Below are 21,178 nucleotides of genomic sequence, written 5' to 3'. Positions count from 1 at the left end.
CTAAAGCAAATGAACAAGATGCATTCCAGGGATTTTACTCCTGCCATGTTGTCTTCTTATTGTCTGACTGAACTTGACCAGGCATTACCGGCTCTTGTTTCCGTGTGGATGGATGCCGTTTGGGCTACTCCCCTGTGGATGGCATTGCTCCTTTGGCAGAATCACCTGTCATCCCCTTACATTCCACGACACAAAGCTCCAGTCCATCCCAGAAGAGCAATTTTCACCTGCTCTTTGACATCTGTTCTAGGATGTCCACGAGGCCTCTTAAACTGAACCCCTGATTTCCCTACCAAACCTGCTCCCTCCACAGTCATTTCACATAAGAAAGTTGGGATCTAGGTAATACAATAGCAACCCTTTCAGCTCAGACCCTGATGCCCCTGTGGCTTCATCATCTCCTATTGTGAGAGGGTGAAGCTCCGTGAGGAAGTTGGGAGCGATGTAGGTGATCGTGCAGCCATGTTCTTCAAGTTCTCCCAGCTGGAAGACCCGGGGCTTAGTGCCACTAATATGTGCGTGTCTGGCATCGCGTAGACCCCAGCACAGTGGTTGGGAGGGAGGTATGGGTGGGAGACAGTGACTGTTGGGATTTGTATCCCTTGGACTAGTTATCCAGCCTCATTTTCCTGAGCATTCTCTGCTGTAAAGTGGGGCTAATCATAGTTCCCACCTCATGGGGTGTTGTGGGGGTTGCTGGAAATCATGAATGTATGCAATGCACTTAGGGTAGCTCATGGCACATAGTCAGTACTCAATAACTGTTAACTTGTAATAGACTCTCAATACAAACGCGGTTGCTTTCTCTTGGAAAGAGCCCCCGAGCCACGTATCTGAAGGAGTTGGCATGCATGAGTCTGTTAGGTGATGTGTTGTACCCGGAGGCATCTGTGGGCGAAGAAACTGTCTGTGGAAACATCTACATAGCGTTTATTTTTTAGTGTGCAAAAAGAAGTGCCAATTCTCTGGGAAATTTTCATGAATTTGTTGAATATAGAAGCCAGCATTTCCCATCCTTCAACACTTGGCTTCCTGTCCTGGCCACTGCTTATTCCTGCAGGGAAACCATTCCACAGACCCGGCACAGGCAGCCCTCTGCAGTGTGGTTAGGTGGCACCACGCCAAGTCCTTGCAATGTCAGCAGAATCACAAGGAATCAGTATTGACTTCCTTTCTGGTGGAGTAATTTCCAAGTGCATTTGAAGAGAAGTTGCTATTTGTTTATGGATGATGGATGGATGGATGGATGGATGGATGGATGATGGTGGATGGACGAGCCTCTGTGTTTTTATGGAAGTCAAAGTCTCTACCTTCAGGGCAGAGTTTTCTGTTGTAAAGAGTTTTGTTTACCCCTTGAGCTGGAGTTGACTCCAGGCCTGGCTCCAGGCTTTCAGTGGAAGCCAAAGAGGTGAACTATGGAATGACAGCTGCTCAGCTTTCAGCTCTGAGGATAGGGACACACTGTTGCCAAGGGACCAGTCCCTTTCACTTGCACAGGCCAACACAATGAGGGCTTGTTCAATCTGAATAATTCTCAGTCTTAAAGATCAGTGACCTCTCTCATGTCCTTGTCCTTGCTACTTGAAGTGTGATCCACAGACCAGCAACACTGATACAACCTGGAAGCTAATGAGAAATGCAGAATCCCTGGTCTCACATCTCCCAAATCAGAATGTGCAGTTTAACAAACTTCCTGAAGGTTCATGAACTCATTCAAGTTTGAGAAGCACTGACTAAAGAGGACTTTGACCATAGGAGGAGTTTGTTACCAGAGTGTGAGTTGGAGTCAATCTTTTTTAAAAACAAATACATTTATTGCAGTAACATTGATCAGAAGCATTTGAATCAATCTTAATAAAAACCAAATATCATGTAAACATGTACTTATGTTTTTGAGACCTTAATTTTTTTGGACTTTTTAACTCACTTATTTTATTGAGGATAATTTATATCTAGTAAAACTCACTCTTTTTAGTATATAGTTCTATGAATTTTGACAAATACATCACTTACATATAAAATTCACTCTTTTAGTATATGGTTCTATCATTTTTTATAAATCCATATAGTCACATAACCACAATCACAGTCAAGATTATAGAACAGTTTTCTTATCTCCAAAACTTCCCTCAAGCTCCCTCTTCATGGTTCAGCTCTCCCGTCACACCTGCCCCTGGTAGTACGTTGATCTCTTTCCTGTCCCACTAGTGTTGCCTTTTCCAGAATATCGTGCAAGTGGACTCATCCCTTACCATCACAGGCCACACTGTACCTGGACAGTAGATGTGGATATGGATCTAGGCCTGTGAATGATTGTGTCAGACCCTCGAAAAGCCGAACTCCTATATTCCCACACGTGGAGAACGGTCACAAGGAGATCAGACACCTCATAGGCAGTTGTTCTGAAGGCCTCTTGGCCCACGAAGCAATGAGAGCAACTCCCTAAACTAGGGAATTCTGAGGCTGAACTTCCAACTCCCCTTTCAGGGACTCGTCAGAGTTACTCAGTCGCCCAGAGTCCTTGGTGCCTGGGAACAAGGGGCAGGAGTGGCCTCCACCGTTTTGCTCAGTGGGACAGGTTCTAGGGAAGGGATCTGCTCACTAAGCCACAGCCTGAGCATGGGAAGCCATAGAGAAGGCCTGAAGGTCCAGGGAGCTGCTGGGCCCATTTCTCCAGTTGGAAGTTGATACCCTGAAAAATACCGGGGCCATAAGAAATGCTCTTAATGATGAGGGACGCCATCCCCTTTGTGAGGCCACAACTCTGAATCACCCCTGCATTGCCAACTCATACAAGAGGCACAGAAAATGCACAGTATTTGACAGTATAGATGTGTGTCTTCCCTGTGGGAACTAGGGTTACACAGTTCTCAAGCTTCTTTAAGTTGACCCACAGCTCATTGACACTGGCTTTATTTTAGATGTACCCCTATCTATTTATTTTGAATAATTTCTATTCCTATGTCTTCATTTAAACTAATCTTTTCTTCTGCGATATCTAATTTGCTGTTAATCCCATCCAGTATGTCCTTTATCTCAGACATTATAGTTTTCCCCTCTAGAAGGTTTGAATCTTTCTTATATCTCCCAAGTCTTTGCAAACTTCCCTTCATAATTTTAATGTCCTTATCTGCTGGTTCTAACATCTGTGCCATTTATGGGTTGGTTTCAGTTTCTTTTTCTCCTTATTATAGCTCATATTTTCCTACTTCTTGGTATGCCTGGTACTCTTTGATTGAATGTCAAACACTGTGGAATTTTATCTTGTTGGGTGCTGGATATTTCTGTTTTGCAATAAATAGTCCTAAGCTTTGTTTTTGGATTCAGTTCAGTTACTTGAAAACAGTTTGATACTTTTGGGTCTTACTTTTAGCTTTGTTTTGTGGGATCCAGGCAGCAATTAAACTATGGCTGACAGCTGCCTCTATTGAGGCAGAACCCTTCCATGTATTCTGTGGATACTGTAGCCAATGGATTATCAGATCTAATAGTAAATGTTAGTTGTGTGGATGAAAAGGCACTGTTTCTGCGCTCGGTGAGCTCCAGCCCGTGCACATGGAGTTTTCTCCCTCCCTCAGTAATCTCCTCACAAGCCTGCCCTGATCTATCCTTGCTGAGTCATTACTCTCTGAATGGGCATACTGAGGATTATTTGTTTTAAAATGTTAACAGCCACTGTTGTTTTATTACATTTGTTTCTTAATTATATAGATTGTTTTCATGAGTCCAAAGTTAAATCTATAAAAAGACATTTTAAAGAGGAACAACTTCTGTCTGGATCCTTTACTCTATTCTCTACCTTGCCCAAAAAGGAATGTGTGTGTGTGTATATATATATATATATATATATATATATATATATATATATATGTATGTATTTTAATTTTATGGCTCATCCTTTCCTTTTTAAAATACATTTCAAATATCTTCACACACACACACACACACGTGCACGTGCAAATAAATGCACCTTCCCTCTCACTTCTTAAGAAATGGGTAGCTTACCATATACACTTTTGTCAGCTTTATTTGCAACATGCCCTAAAGGTTACTTCATAATATCTAGCAATATACTCCATTCCTCTTTTATCGCTTCTTAGCTCTTTGTGTGGATGTGCCATTGTTTACTCAGCCTGTTCCCTAGGTCTGTGGTTGGCAAACGCATCAGTCAACAGAGCCAAATATCAACAGTACAACAATTGAAATTTCTTTTGAGAGCCAAATTTTTTTAACTTAAACTTCTTCTAACACCACTTCTTCAAAATAGACTCACCCAGGCCGTGGTATTTTGTGGAAGACCCACACTCAAGAGCCCAAAGAGTCGCATGTGGGCTCACGAGCCACAGTTTGCTGACCACAGCCCTAGGTGGACATATGGGCTTCTCTAGTCTTTAGTTATTATAAATAACACTGTAATGAATAGTATCCAGCTCTTTTTTATTGCCAGTTTATTTTGAAATAAATTTCTAGGTGTGGGATTGCTTGATTGAGGGATAAATGCATATGGGGAACATTTATGCATATAGGTATTTCCAAATGCCATTTTGCATTCCCACCAGCAATGTAAGAGTTTCTTCAGTTTCCTACAGAGTATTGCATTTTATGTTTTACTAGAGGCACAGCGCACAAAATCATGTGTGAGCCCCAAGCTATCTCACCTGTCACAGGACCACCCACACTGTGAGGCTCCTCTCAGGGGCAGGGTGTGGGAGGAGGGACCACGAGAGGTGGTCAATGCATCTCATGGAGACTGATTGAGTGGTTGTGGCCCCTGGCCTTTTATTATATAGGATATTCTATCTATCTATCTATCTATCTATCTATCTATCTATCTATCTATCTATCTCCTCTATAAATGTAGTCTTATACTGTGGGTCATTTTACTTGCTTTGCTATGTATATATTTTTAATTTAGAAAGCTGTATGTGCATCTCTCTCAGCAATCACACTTGAGAGTCAAGTACACAAAATGTCCCAAAGCCTAGACTTTCTGTGAAAGGGAAGAAGCCACTTTTGGCCTCAGGTTTCAGCTGAGATTTCCAACACAGTTTACCGGAAACGCTGCTCACTGGCAGTCACATGGTGTCAGTTGCACAGATTAATACAAAGCGATGCTTCCCTTTCCATCTAGCCAGTGACTTGTGTGAATTACCTTAATGAGGTGAAAGGGTTTATGGTGCGTTAAATACCCAACATGTGGGGGAGTCACCCTGCGGGCTGCTGATTGGTGTCTTCAGTTGATGATTAATGCCTGGAGACCAGATGTCTGTGTGGGTGACGTGCAGCTTCACACCCTGTGGCACAGCTGCTCCTACGAGTAGGCATTTGACGTACAGTCTTTATCGAGGAGGATGAGAACAAAGTGGTTTGCATGAGGCTGGCTGGTGCTCAGGTGTGCCTACTGCGCTGCAACCCCTTCCGCAGCTCAAAACTGGCTCATGTGTTTGTGTGGGTCATAGAGACCCCTCATGGCCAGATGGCACTGATCTTGTGTCGGCTGCTGTGACCACAGGGACTACAGGCTGCTGGCAGTTTCATTGTTGACCTCCCACGTCAGCTGTTCAGAAAGGTCTTGCCAAGGTCAGAGCACAGCCCTGGCAGAACGCTGTGAAGGTGAGGCTCAGTCCCCAGCTTTCCCCTGTGACAGCCAGGGTGGGTCTGTCCTTCAGGTCTAGGCAACTTTGGCTCAAGTGCTAAGTCCAAGTCCTGTTGCAGCTGGCAGGCCTTCCCAAGACCTCTGCACACCCTGGGTGTTGTGACTGTCCCACCTCCGTCTGTGTTGTCTCCATTCTGCACCATCTCAGTCTAGTCTGAAAACTCCAACTTCTTTATCCATTTCCCTAGTACTCCTACTCACCTAGGTCACCTGTGAGTATACTGGACTTTTTTTTTTTTTTTCACATTTGGAAGCTAGTAATAAAGGCTTCTTATCACGAATACCCAAGTTACTTCAAACCAATAGGCTTCACTGGTCTTAAAAAATGCTCAGGAGCCACCTGTTGCAGACAGACTCACTGCAAAGGAGGCTCTGAGATGATTTTCCTGCAGACTTTTCTGCAAGGGGGCAGACATGGGGGTGGGGGCAGGAGATGTGCGGGAGCCGGGATGGTGCTGCAGAGTTGTCCCAAGTGGGCTTGAGGGGCTGAGCCTGAGAGCCCCGCGTCCCCCAGCACTGGCCGCAGGACGCAGGAAGGGTGAACCCTGGTGAGAGGGCCATTCCCGGGGCTGCAGGTTGAGGGCTGTCAGCCAGGGGCACGCCCAGCAGCTGGGGAATGAGACTTCAGTCCTGAAGGCAGAGCTTGGAGTGCAGCCCAAAATGTACTACACCCGCTATGGGTCTTCTTCCCCAGCTTCATCCCAGTTTTCTGGCATCTCTTGCTTCCTCCCTTTCTTAGGAGAAAACAAAAATGTCCCCATGTGGGCTTCTCCTTCTTGGCCTTTTGCTCACATCTGTGTCCTCAGGATCTCACCTCTCCCAAAAGCCTTTGCTACATTTTTTCTAATACGTGTGTGTGTGTGTGTGTGTGTGTGTGTGTGTGTGTGTGTACCCCTGAATTTATGTCCCAATTTCATTTGCTCCTCTTCGGTAGCAAAGAGAGGCCTCAGAGGTAAATTGCTGTAATGAACAGAAGGATTTTAGAATCTGAACTATCTGGGTTTGCAACTGGCTTTTCTTACTCTGTGGTCTTAGACAAGTCCCTTAGCCTTCTCACATCTGTTAATTCCCCCTGGGAAATGGGGAATAATTAGCATAATTATTAAATAGCACTGTGTTTAGTACTAAGGGGACCCAGTAAATGCTAGCTGTTTCCCTTCTCATATTCTTTCTGGACTCTTTTGATTGCCATCCTACAGCCCCTGGCTTTCCCAGTTGGTGTCCAAGTGACCATGAAAATGCTTGTTCTGTTGTTTTTCTATACAAATTCGAAATCCTGCTTTCAAGCAAATGATCCTAAGGGGGCCCGTTAGCTATTGCAACTGCAAAACACATGTCCAGGGTTGGGGAGTGGAGGCCACGGGGTACAAGTTCAAGGACTTCTTGGGCAACATTTATGTGCATCGTGCCAAGGTTTCCTCAGTCTTCCTAGTGCAGTGGTTGGCAAACTCATTAGTCAACAGAGCCAAATATCAACAGTACAACAATTGGAATTTCTTTTGAGAGCCAAATTTTTTAAACTTAAACTTCTTCTAGCACCAGTTCTTCAAAATAGAATTGCCCAGGCCGTGGTATTTTGTGGAAGAGCCACACTCAAGGGGCCAAAGAGCCGGTGGCTCAAGAGCCGCAGTTTGCCAACCACTCTCCTAGTGTCTCCTGTTTATCCTTCCTTGTAAATTTCTTCTCTCTTTAGAGCCATGACTAAAACGTTATGTCTTTGGAGGAGAATCCAAGATGGCTGCTCGGGTAGGCACCTAGCCGCAGCCGCACGCAACAATTTCAATAAAATACAACTAAAATATAAAATGGACATTACCCAGAACTACAGGAAAGTCGACTGACTGGAAATTCTACAACGAGAAGCAAGGAGAAAACCAGAAGGAAGCGCGGAGGAGCTGTAAAAGCCCAAGGTACAGAGACACACGGCGCCGCGCGGAGAGGATGGAGCCGGAGAGGAGGAGAGCTGAGTGCCTGGCTGGCGTTCCCTAGCAGGAAGGAGATAAACACTCCGACTGTGCTGGGCCCCCGACTGCTCTGAACCCCCGTTCTAGGCCAGACCCTGGGGACCCAGGCTCATCTAGAGGGAGCTGGGCTGTAAGGCAGTACCCGGGGAAGCGGCGAAAGGAGGTCCCAGAGGCGCGCACACAGCGCGCAGAGAAGGGACGGCCGGCTGTGCCGTAGGACTGCCCTGGCGGGAAGGAGACAGGGGCTCCAGACTGCTCTGAACTCCATCTCCAACTCCACTTCCAACTGAACTGAACCCCAGTTTCGGGCCCATTGCGGGAGAGCCTACACTGTTTGGTAGCAGGCGAAAATCGAGGGCACCTTTCTCTCAGAGGTGCTTGCAACAAGTACTGAAGGACCCTGAGTCTCAGGAGTCGCATAGGGCGGGGCTGAAGGAAGCCGAGGCTGTAGGCTCCACCCTGAAACTCCTCCCCATCAGGAAAGCTGCCTGCGAAAATGCCTAAACCAAATAGATCACAAACGAAAGAAATGGAGGACAAAAAGCGACTGGACATAGAGTTCAAAACCACACTTATAAGGTTTTTCAAGAGTTTCCTAGAAAAGGCCGATAAAATAAATGAGACCTATGAGGATATGAAAAGGGATCAACAAGAAATAAAGAATACATTGTCTGAAATAAAAAATATTATACAGAGTCCTAAAAACAGAATAGAAGATCGCAAGAATCAAGTCAAAGATTTGGAACATAAAGAGCCAGAAGACATTCCTCTGCAGAAGCTAGAAGGCAAGAGAATCCATAAAATTGAAGATAATGTAAGAAACCTCTGGGACAACTTCAAACGATCCAACATCAGAATCATGGGGGTCCCAGAAGATGAGAGAGAGCAAGATATCGAAAACATACTGAAAGAAATAGTGACAGAAAACTTCCCCCACCTGGGGAAAGAATTGGACTTACAAGTCCAGGAAGCACACAGAACTCCAAATAAGAGGAATCCAAAGAGGACCACACCAAGACAAATCATAATTAAGATTCCAAGAGCAAAGGACAAAGAGAGAATATTAAAAGCAGCAAGAGCTAAGCAGGTGGTTACCTATAAAGGAGCTCCTATACGATTGTCAGCTGATTTCTCAACAGAAACCATGCAGGCCAGACGGGAATGGCAAGAAATATTCAAGGTGATGAATAGCAAGAACCTACAGCCAAAAATACTCTACCCAGCAAAGCTATCACTCAGAATCGAAGGTCAGATAAAGAGCTTCACTAATAAAAAAAAGCTAAAGGAGTTCATCACCACCAAACCAGAATTATATGAATTGCTGAAGGGGGTTCTTTCAGAAGAGAAAGTAAATAAAGATAAAAATTATGAACAACAAATATGTCAACAAGTGAATCTAAAAACCAAGGAAATTAAAAAAAAAATCTGATGAACAATATTAACTGTTGAATATAATAGAATCAGAGGTATGGAAGGGGAGTGAAGTAATGATTCTTGGGGAAAGGGGGAGAGGGGGATGTGGGAAGAGACTGAACATAAACTGTGCACCTATGGATGAGGACAATGGGGGTTGGGGAAAGGGCAGAGGGTTGGGTGGGAAGGGGGGGGGGGAAAGGAACACTTGTAATAATATGAACAATAAAAATTTATTTTAAAAAAAATAAAAAAATAAAAAAATAAAATGTTATGTCTTTGATTTCCATTAAGACCATGCCTGATTTGTAGTAAACTTGTACTTTTCCCAGCTGGGGGCAATAGGCATTATTTTGAAACAATTAAGCATATTTATGATAAAATTATAATAATGAACACAGCTGTTCCCGTATTATTTTGAAACATTTACAATCTGTTCAGTGCTGAGAACACCACCAGGTACTGCAGGTTCAGCAGGAAGTCTTCTGTTTATTGCTGTATCTGTTGAGTTTTGATTCTAATCGTTTTTAATTTGTCAAATGAGAAGAAGAAAGCCAGCATGCCACCCGGCCCTTTCCACTCTCAGCTGCAGCATAAACAGCCACACCTGGGCTCCCAACCCACGGGACCCTCTGACAGTACGATATGGAGATATTGTCCAATGAAGGATCTAAACAAATATTATGGCATTTCTTGGTAAGGTGAGATTGAGTCAGGGAGTCTCCACTGCTTTTCCTATAACCCCGAGTGCGTGAGGGGCACAGATGGGCATACGATCCTTGCGCACCCTGAGCATGGACGGGAAACAGCCAGAAGCCCCTGAGTGGAGCAAGTACAGAATAATGGGCGAACCTTAGGAAGACTGGAAGAATGCCAGAGCCCTAGGGTTTCAGCTCCAAGTGAAAGAGGGTGTGTTCTGTCTTCCCATGCTAATGGGAGCCAGGCTGGTCTTTTCTCTATAAGGGTGCATCCCTGGAGCCTCTCTGTGTGTCCACATTTCCTCCTTAAAGACACAGTCCGATTGGATTAGGGCCATGCTAAGGGCCTCATTTAAACTTAACTGCCTCTTTCCTGGTCCTGTCTCCAAACAGAGTCACATTCAACATGACTTGTTGGGGTATACAATTCAGTCCATAATATCAAGTTTTTCATTATCTGAGGTGCAAGTACTTTCTAATGGCCTTTCCCCCAGTCCTGAGGGGCAGGTGCAAGTCTCTGGAAGGCACTTTCATGTGTCAAGATGGTGCCATAAAATGGTGCCCAAAGGACCTCTGACTGGGACAGAGGGAATATCCTGAGATGTGGTTAGCAAGCTTGTTTGCTCTGTGTTGTCTGGACAGATAGCATCTCAAGTCTTGACTCCCGCCAGATGTTCCTTCCTTCACGCTGTGCTTAGCTCTAGGCTCTAGGTGGCGCAGTTGCCCACCTGCCAGCTGCACCTCAGAGCCGGCTACTCTTTGTCCAAGGACTTGAAAACCCAGTTCCCAGCTGATGCACATGAATAGCACACTTGCTGGCCAGAGATTGCCTCTAATACCTAAAAGAAATGCATTCACTCTATTTTTATGTCCAATTCACTATTAATTGAATAATATGTAGAGGAAATGAAGACCAGAGAGAAAGTGAGGACATCAGTGGGCGAACATAGTTGCCGTGACTGAGTGTTTGGCTCTGAGCTTCCAGGAAGCCAAGTCAACAGAGGGAAACGTGATTCGATTCCAAAGACTCATTATCTAGATGTGAACATGTTACCAGGCCCTCGAGGCAGACAGCTTCGCACAGTGTTTTAGGTAAAATGTGGAGAGAAGTCACAGCCTCAGCACTAGGTTTCAGATGTGAAATTTTTATAGTGGCTTCTTTGGGGATAAAGAGCTGTCCCGTGATGAACTAAGCAACATTGTCTCCCAGGGGTCTAACTCTTAATGTAAGTAAAACTTGGAATAACTAGAGAATTTACCATCTGTTGATTTTAATGAGAATTAAATGTTGACTTCTTGTTTTTAAAATTAAAAGTAAGTGGCCCTTGAAGAAGGGGTAAAAGCAAAACTGAAGGCAGATTTTGATTTAAATTCTCTGAGGAATCAGTGACAGGGATGCCCTGGGCTGGCTTGATGAGTTTGTTTTTCTGCTGCCATGCATTAATTAACTCACAGTGTTTTGACTTCCTATTTTTATGGCCAGCTCCTAATCAAGGAGTGCTGAGTACAATCGCTGTTAAAAACAAGATCGGGCATGTTCAGGGGGCATGGACGGACCTAGAGAGCAATATGCTAACTGAAATAAGCCAGTCAGAGAAAGATGAGCACCATATGATCTCACTCATGTGTGGAATTTAACGAACTGAACTAACAAGCAAAATGGAGACAGACTCATAGATAGAGGGTAGGCAGACAGCTTGGAGAGAGAATGATGTTGTAGAAGTAGAGGAATGGAGAAAAAAAAAAGAGAGGGAGAAAGAACTCATGGACACAGACTACAGTGTGGTGATTGTGGAGGGTATGGATAAATGGGGAGATAAATGATGATGGAGAAAAATAAATTAAGATAAAGAGGGAAAAGATATGCTGAGAAAAGCAGGGCACAGCATAATGCCCCTTGGAAACTCAATGGGGAACCTCGTTAGCCTTTGATCTGGGATTGGTTTTGCCCAAGTTCAGGTGGTAGGAGCTTACCTGTAATGGCCAGGAAAGAATATAATAAAACATGGAGAGGTTTCTTAGCTCAGGGCTATCCAAAATGATCTCAAGGATTTGTAGAGTGTGATCAACTGTCCCCTTCTGGTGTGTGAACGACTTCCAAATGCAGAATACAAAAACTAATTCTGACAGCTCCATGCAAGGGGACAGAGAGTGAGAGAGTGAGCACAGTAGGAATGATGACCGATCCAGTCTGGTCCAGATTTTTCTTCTCCTTCTGTGATACACATTTTGCTGGTAGCCTTCTGCACTCTGTCCTGGATGGGATGATCTCTCCTTTGTATCAGGCCCCTTTTATAATTTGCAAAAGGTCTTTATATTTGCACCCGAGGATTCTGAAGATTCCATTTAAGTGGGATCACCGTTGGCTGGCTTTTCTAACGTAGGCGCTCTGTAACATGCTAGGTGCTACTCAGTTCCTTCGGAAGGCTCCGAGGAGAGACCCAGGGCACAGGGATGCAGACCTATGAGGAGGGGCCACCACTGATGCTGGTGTCTCTCAGCTTGGAGGAGGGACCCTGGTGGTGGTACCCAGATTTTGGAGAAGAGAGTGCCAGCCACTGTGCCAGTGCCTCTGAGGGGGAGCAATGAGCTGGAGAAACTGCAAACAGAATTCAGTTGCTGATGGTGGTGGAAGCTGAGTTGTCAGCATGGCAGTCACTGGAATTGAAGGACAGGTCCCTTTTTTCTCTCCCAGCTTTTCCATCTCTCTGCGGCGCCCCCTATGGAAGGCATCTAGTAGGAACAGCTGGCAGAGCTAAATTATGGTCAGCAGACTTGAGGCCAGTGTCACGGACTGAGTACGGAAGAGTGGGTTTGGAGCTGAGGAAATGGCTCAATCAAGAACATTCTTGGAGCAGACCGTGCTTATCTGCTTCCTGCTTCTCCATGAAACTTGAGTAACTCCTCCAACATCTTTGGTAGAAAGTCTTTTTTTTTTTTTTAAATATATTTTTTATTGATTTCAGAGAGAAAGGGAGAGGGAGAGAGAGATAGAAACATCAGTGATGAGAGAGAATCATTAATTGGCAGCCTCCTGCATGCCCCATACTGGAGATCCAGCTCACAACCCAAGCATGTGCCCTGGTTGGGAATCGAACCGTGACTTCCTGGTTCATAGGTCGATGCTCAACCATTGAGCCACACTGGCTGGGCAGAAAAAAGTCTTGGCTTTCTGTGGCCATGGGACAGGCCTCAAAGTTCCCATATTTGTATTTTTTTATCATCAACACAAAGGAGTAGAGATCTTTATGGCTGTGTGCATATGTAAAGATAACTCAAAATGCTGTTTGTTTTCTTTCATGCGCCAGCTAGACAGTAGTTTGATGGTTACAAACTCAGAGTTCAAACAGCCTGATTTTTGCCTCTCTGATTTTCTACTCAAACATTATGCCTCTCTGATTTTCTACTCAAATAGAACTTTTTAATGCAAATTAAGGCATGAATTAAGCATAAAAACAACCTAATTGCTAGTCATCATATTCTTAATGATCCCTAATTAGAGCAAAATTTGAAGAGAATACAAGCATCTTAAAACTTTTCTCCTGTATCCTTAATTTGTATCTGTCACTCATAAAGCAAACACCGCATGTCCCCCCAGGCCTTAGAGGAACACACCATTTCACTAACATTGAACCTATTTCTTAAATGCAACCACCTTTCCTAGGTATAGACACAGAGGGTGCATTCAGCAGCTTCATCCGGTGACAGAGTTCCTAAGACCTGTGCTTGTCCTTCTGATTATGTTTTTTTTTTAATTGATTTTTCACAGAGAGGAAGAGAGAGGGATAGAGAGTTAGAAATATCAATGAGAGAGAATCATTGATCAGATGCTTCTTGCACACCCCCTACTGGGGATGTGCCCGCAACCAAGGTACATGCCCTTGACCGGAATCGAACCCGGAACCTTTCAGTCAGCAGGCTGACACTCTATCCACTGAGCCAAACCGGTCCCGGCTGATTATGTTTTGAACAGGAGAATATGCCTTAACTCGTTTTCCCAAGGCTTCTAGGTTGAGTGTGTGTGTGTGTGTGTGTGTATACCCACTGGTATCATCATGTCTATCCGTAGGCAGAAACTAAGAGAGAGAAAATCTAGATGGCCCAACTTGGATCAGAAGGGTGAAAAACAATCCTGTCCATTTCAGCTTGTGAATAAGAGAGATAGAGAGAGAGAGAGAGAGAGAGAGAGAGAGAGAGAGAGAGAGGAAGGAGAGAGGAGAGAGGAGAGAGAGAGGTGGGGTGGGGGAGAGAGAAACATTGATGTGAGAGTACAAGATTGGATGCCTCTTGCATGCTCCCTACTGGGAATTGAGCCTGCAATCTGACATGTGCTCTGACCTGGAATCAAACCAGCAACCTTTCGGTGCACAGGACAACAACGCCCAACCAAACTGAGCCACACTGGCCAGGGCTAGGCTGTGAATTTGTGGGGTTTTTTGTTAGCATTTCTACTTCCCTGATGGCAAGGAAATAATCCCTCAGAATTAGGTATGACAACATCCTGGTTCCTAAACATACATTAACCATGCCAACTTTGCTGGAATGTAACAATGTTCAGAAAACATTTCAGTGAAACGTGGGAATGTATAATTCCAAGGAAGCCACGATGCTATGAAGCCCAGAATGAAACTGCTTTCCCGCTGGGCCTTCAGGGGCACGGCTCCCATTTTGTTCCCCTAATGTAGAGAATAATGAGGTGAGGCCTGTCACGCCAGCTGCCGGGTGTTGGCACCCTGGGGACTGAGCTGAAGGCAGGCAATTGCCACTTAAACCTGGGACCGTGTCAGCATCACCAGATATTATGTAAATCAAGGAAATGTCGGAGGACTCTGTGTGACACCAGTTATTACTAACTTTTGGAGATGGAGCCAAGGAAATATGATCTGATTACAAGATAAAGGTTCCCGCAAGCGTGGGAGAAGCACGCGTAGGTTTGAATGTAGTGTTCATTCTGTCCGGTGCTGTTGCTAGCCAGGCCGAATCCCATGGGGGAGCAGTGATGACAGACCCACCAGCTCATTATTTCACCGCCCTGTAATGTCCCCAGGAGGCCTTCGTGGCTCTTACAGCCCTCCCACTGGCTGGTAATGCACCTGCCGTCGCTTCTGGCAGTGGCTTTGTCAACTAGGTCCTGTTCCCTAAGTGGGGTCCAGACCAGAAGCATCAGCATCACCCGAAAACCTATTAGACATGCAGAATCTCAGGCCCAACCCAGGCCAACCTCATCCGAATCTGCATTTCCCACCAGTTCCCAGGAGACTCCTGGGCCCATGCAGATTAGACACATACTCCCACACTGTGCTCCCCAGGGTGTCTGACTGCCCCGCGCTGAAGGCCTCCAGGTATCCTCCACCCCATGCTGCCTCCAGCTTTCCCTCACCTTTATCGAGATGTAACTGAAATGTAGCATCTTGTAGGTGGAAGGTGTGCAGCATGATGATGTGCTACGGGCATGTATTGGTCCAGTTTCAGTGTATGTGCTGCCGAAGCCAGCACTCTGCTTCCAAGTTAAGCCCATTTCCCACTTCCTTCCAGTTCTCTAAATGACACACGAATTCTTCCCTAGCCTTCATTTTCATTTCCTCTCTGGCTCTTCTGCCATTAGATAACAATAAGGTAGAAAGGAAGGAAAGGGTGAAGTGGGGAAAGAAAAGGAAGATTCTGAAAGTCTGCATTATATATATATATATATATATATATATATATATATATATATATATATATATATATATCTTTATTGATTTCAGAGAGGAAGGGAGAAGGAGAGAGAGATAGAAACATCAATGATGAGAGAGAATCATTGATTGGCTGCCTCCTGCACTATCCCCACTGGGGATTGAGCCTGCAACTCAATCCCTTGGCCGGAATATTATAGAACCTGGGACCCTTGAGTGTGCAGACTGACACTCTATCCACTGAGCCAAGCCGGCCAGGGCAGAATTTGCATTTCTAACCTGCAGCCATGGCTGTGCCTCTGCGGGCCCAGGATCAGACGGGTGCCAAGGTTTAGTTTTGGGCCCTGGTTGTTTTTCTCTAAATCGGCAATCTGATCCTGTGGGTCACAGACTGAGGGAAAAGAAGGCGCTCCACCCAGCTCCCTTCAGTGACCTTGCTTGCTCCCTCCTCATGTGACTCTTCCTTCCTGTAAAATGGTTAGCAAGTCTATGGTGCGAGTCCACTGGAGGGTAGAATCTTAGACTTTCTAAGGAGGGAACTTTGGAGATCGTCTGATCCAACCCCTTCCCCTGCACCCTCATCCCACCAGAGCCTGAATGCCAGTGCCCGAGGCTCTACTGAGAGAGTCTGCAGTTCTGGGACCTGGGAAAGCAACAGGTTTTCCCAGGAGAAGGGCCTCAGGCAACTAACAAACCTCAACTTCATGCAGGTTTTCTCCTTAGGCTTTGAGACAGGAGACAGTTAAGAAACGCATCCTTTCCAGCTGAAAGGCTTTGGGGGGTTCCCTCCTGTCCTGCCCTCTCCCCATAGCAGGTGACAGCACAGCTCAGGCTTGATTTGTCCCCATCTGGTAAGAGGAGGTGTCAGCTTCAATTACTGTCTTGCACATTCATTTTGGCCCTTTAATGCAATTCACCAGGGAATTCAGTATTGAGTTTTCGATCTCATGTGTTTTTCTGAAAAGCTGGATCACACTGGCCTTACTGCTTTCTGTCTATCTCCTCCGTCTCCTTCTCCCTCCATCCCTGTCACTCTGGAATGCGGGTCATCCTCTGGGTGAGTGCACTCTGATAAAGCCATCTGTACTGATCAAGAGAGAGGCACAATAAAGGCAATGTATGAACAGGCTCAAGAGATGAAGTAAATAATTATTTTTTTTTACTTATGGAGAAACATTTTCATTTGGACATAACATGCTCTAAGTTAGATGTAAGGATATGTCAGGAGTTGGGACTAAAAGGAGTACTTGTGTTGGTTTAATGAATCTTCTCTCTTCTGTCCTTTGTCATTGCTGTAGCACGCTTTAGAGTCCAGCAGGTCCTCTTGTCACCGAGGGCCTTCAGCCAGTACATTTTACACCACGTGTTTGACCATAAAATGCATTGTTCAAACCAGGGTACTTTGGACAATGGAAAGGGACAGTATTACGACTGTGCTGCTGTGTCCGGCCTGCACTGAGAATCTCGCAGCTCAGCCAAGGCATGGCTGTTCTAATCATGGGCAGTTGGCAATAGGGGACCCATGATAGTATGACACTAAAAGGTGAATCTGCTTAACAAAAGCAGCACCAGACAGGATTAAACAGGTAAAGAATATTTTATTTGAGATTACTGCAATAGGGGAGGGAGATTGCACTCAGCTCTGAATACAACAGGGGCAGCTGGGGGTTATAGCCAAAGGGCAGAGTGAGGCGGTCCCTTGATAGAAAGTGACCAGGCAGAACGTAGTTGGGTATGAAGGGTGGGGGCGTTCTTGCTAAGCTGGGCTCTGTGGGTGTTCCTTTGCAACCTCAGGAGCTTCCTGAGTGACATTTGAAACTGGTTCCTATACACAGAGGGCAAGGAGAGATCAAAGAAAGAGATGGACCATTCCAATTGGTAGGTGGCAAACATATATATATATATATATATATATATATATATATATATATATATATATAGTTGATTTTTTACAGAGAGAAAGGGAGAGGGAGTCAGTAACATCGATGAGAGAGAAATATCAATCAGCTGCCTCCTGCACACACTCTACTGGGGATGTGCCCCACAACTAAGGTACATGGCCTTGACCTAGGACCCTTCAGTCTGCAGGCCGACACTCTATCCACTGAGCCAAACCGGTTAGGGCAATAGGTGGCAGTTTTGATGAGCAAGGAACTTAGGACATTTGTCTTGGTCAGCCATAAGATTAATAGTTTTCCACACCTTCCTGCCAAACTTAAAAGTTTATATAGAGCCTGGCTGGTGTGGCTCTGTGGTTGAACATTGATCTGTGAACCAGGAGCTCATGGTTCGATTACTGGTCAGGGCATATGCCTAGGCTACAGGCTCAATCCTCAGTGTGGGGCATGCAGAAGGCAGCCAATGGGTGATTCTCTCTCATCATTGATGTTTCTATCTCTCTCTCCCTCTCCTTCCTCTCTGAAACCAATAAAAACATATTTTTTTAAAAAAGTTTATATAGAGTCCTTAACTGTGTTCAGTTACATATACCATCCAGATGGTTGCCACAACACCTTACTCTCTCAATGGTGAGCCTCCTGGTTACCTCCTCCAACAGTACGCGAAGATTGCAGGGGAGAACGAGGACTAGTTGAGACGAGGACTCGGGGGCACCTGACTACCCTTGCTCAAGGAGGGAGTCATTGGGGAAGCTCTCCAAGTGACAGGCAGCTTCTGGAATTCACTCTTCTCCAAGGAAACCCACAGTTTCCCAACCGTGAGCATCATCCTTGCTCTGAGGAATCCTTCCAAACATACTTATGTTCTAATTTATTTTCCTTTTGTGATTTCATTTTCTTTGTGAATCCAATTATTTTTATTGTGTTTGATTAGGGAACCTATTTTATCTTCTGGTCTTTACTTCTACTCAGCAAATCAGGGGTGAAATTGACTTTTCAACAATGTGGTTTGAATTGATCGAAGGAAGCACAGTTGTAGTTTAGCCAGGAAGGACCTCATCCAGTGGTTCCCAAGGCATGATGCATTGCTTAGTGGACCTTAGGGAACAGAAGAAAAAGCAAAGGAATTCATTTATTTTGTATTTATTTTATATATACGCATGCCTGTTACGGTGGAGGCCCAGTGTAGTCTCCACTGTCTATAGCCCAGTGCTCACCACTGGACAGTCCCCTTTCCCATTGAGAAATCAGTTTCCTTGTCTATAAAATGAAGGTGTTTGATCAGGTGAATTCCTTGGTACTTTTTAAAAATTCCATGATTCTGATTTTTAAACCATTCTATCCCTCTCTGGGTTGAATTTTTTAATACAATATTCATTTTGAAGTCATTATAAAGATCAAACATGAGTGATGGTAGATCAATCTGAAAATAAGGCTTAACATAGGACCTATGTCTGAAAAGCTCAGTTTTCCATACATGTTTATCTGTTGTCATTTAAGATATATTAAATCCAAGATGTGTGCAAAGAATGTTCACAATAGCCTTTTTAGTAAACGTGAATGTGAGGTTAGGGACAGATAGAAACAACATGAAATGTACGTTAGCAGGAGAAATGGTGATGACATAAAGCACAGTGAAAACCAATGAGCTATAGGAACAAAGGGGACGTGTATCAATTATTTTGAGCGGGGGAAAAAAAAGGCGGGGGGGAGGTATGATACCGCTTAAAGTATAAAAACACACAAAGCAATACTACTTATTTCTTAGGACTCTGACATATTCCAATGAGAACTCTGAGGAGTCTGAATGTGAGCCTGCCTTTCAGGTGTTTATAACTTGTCAAGGTAGGAAGATAGGTCATATTTTATTTAGCAGCTTGTTGGCTTGCTTCATAACTTTCACTACCTAGACAGGTGTGGGCCTCCACTTTCACTTTAGCCACATCCCGGCAACGTTAGAGTGGGGAGGGGTTCAAAGGACAAGACCCGGTGGTCAAACGGAGGCCGGTACCAAATTCCACCAAACCAAATTCCCAGCCCTCTTCTCAGCAGTCTTTCTTAGACGAGTTTGGAAGAAATAAGTGGGGAGAGAGAAAGTGCACTCTTGTGGCTTAATGGAGTCTTCAGTGGAGAGTCAGCCACAGGCACCCTGGGGATTTGCTCCAGGCAGATGGAGCGTCTTCAGAGCCTGGAGGAGGCTTCCTCCAACTCCTGCATTAGCCATGGGCCTGGACAGGGCAGTGGTCTGGTCTCTAAATGCACCATCCCGTAAAGACGTTAGAACAGGAAGGTAAGGTTGACAAAGCACATGAGCCCAAGAAGGAAAAGATGACAAAGAAAGAAAATATAAGCTCTCCTCATTTGAAAATGTAAGTGCTTTTTATTTACGACACCCACCTAACTAAAGAGGTAGTTCCTGTCCCTTCCTTGTCTTTCCTCCTCTCCCTCCCTTTGAAAAAGCGAACTTAGAAGCCTTCTTTAATTTGATAAGCACAGAGAGCACTCCCCTGTGCTCATCAAATCTCAGATAACAGCCAGAGAGCCCCCTTAGATAGAATGGTCTATTTTAGGATTCCTAAAATACTCATTGCAGAGTTCTTATAGCAAGTTTCCCGAGTGTCAGAATAAATTTACACTGCGATGTTACAATGCTAGAACACGATCACTCTTCTTTTGAGTCTGTTTATAGCATGCCTGATTTCTCCATTGACCCGTAATTTACTTGGAATAAGTAAATCTGAAAAGGCGGTAATGTTTAATCCATATTCTTGTTACAGTTTTCTATCAATTGTACTGTGCTCTGAAATGTGTTGACACTTGAACTGGTGTCTGGTATGTGGTCATTTTTTGTAAACGTTACAAGAGAGGATGCGTTCTCTAATCACCAAGGAAGGAGAGGGTCCTATATATGTCTATTAAGTTTAGCTTTGTAAGTGTATTCAGATTTTCTACAGTACCACTAATTTTTCAAATGTTCATCTACAACAGTGGTTGGCAAACCGTGGCTCTCAAGCCATATGTGGCTCTTTAGCCCCTTGAGTGTGGCTCTTCCACAAAATACCACCTAAGGCACACACGTACAGTGTGATTGAAACTTCATGGCCCATGCCCAGAAGTCATTTGTAGGTCTGGGCAAGTCTATTTTGAAGAAGTGGCGTTAGAACACTCAAGGGCCAAAGAGCCACATGTGGCCCTCGAGCCGCAGTTTACCAACCACTGACCTACAACAACGGAGCAAGGAGCACTGAAATCCTGCACTGTGAGGCATATCTGACCATTTCTCCCTCTGGTGCTTTTTGTGTTTTGATTGTACTTTATTAGTTGCCTGCTAGGTATGAATTATTATTTCTTTCTGGTGAATTGAACTGTTTTCATTATCTGGTGACATTCTTTGTCCTAATAACACTTCTTTTCTTAAAGTCTATTTTGTCTCATGTCGATTTATCTACTCCCAGATTTCTTTTATTACTTGCCTGGCATATCTTTATTTGTTTGTTTACTCTCAACGACTCAGTGCTCTGTTTTAAGTGTGTGTCCTGTAAGCCATATCCAGCTGGGTTTTGTTTTTAATCAGTGACTTTATCTATGTTTATTGATCATGAACAACGGAGGGAGCTTAAGTCATGAATAAAATAACCCTTTCAGGAATGGTTAACTAGATTCTGCTGCCTGGCGTGGACCTAGTAGAGACAAGCACCGGGCCAGTCTCAGGTCCCCTCGGGCTGTCCCATGTTGCCCTGGCAGCCACAGGGCAGTACGTGTACAGATCTCTGGATAGTGCAGATCTGAGAGAGATCTGTTCTGCCTTTGCTCAGCAGATGCACAGGCAGCCACGTGGAATACAGGGCATGGAGAGAAGGAGTAGAGACTCCAT

At 44.7% G+C, this 21,178-nt stretch overlaps 1 protein-coding gene across 3 annotated transcripts in view; it reads left to right on the top strand.

The window, feature by feature from the left end:
• Positions 1-21,178, top strand: part of NEK11 (NIMA related kinase 11) — a 131,826-nt gene that overhangs the window by 105,358 nt on the left and 5,290 nt on the right. The gene's annotated exons all lie outside the window — the stretch shown is intronic.

Source organism: Pipistrellus hanaki, assembly GCF_964339955.1.
Source record: "Pipistrellus hanaki genome assembly, chromosome: 13".
Lineage (NCBI taxonomy): Eukaryota > Metazoa > Chordata > Mammalia > Chiroptera > Vespertilionidae > Pipistrellus > Pipistrellus hanaki.
Note: the sequence above shows the minus strand (reverse complement) of the source record. Positions and strands in the feature narration are given on the sequence as shown.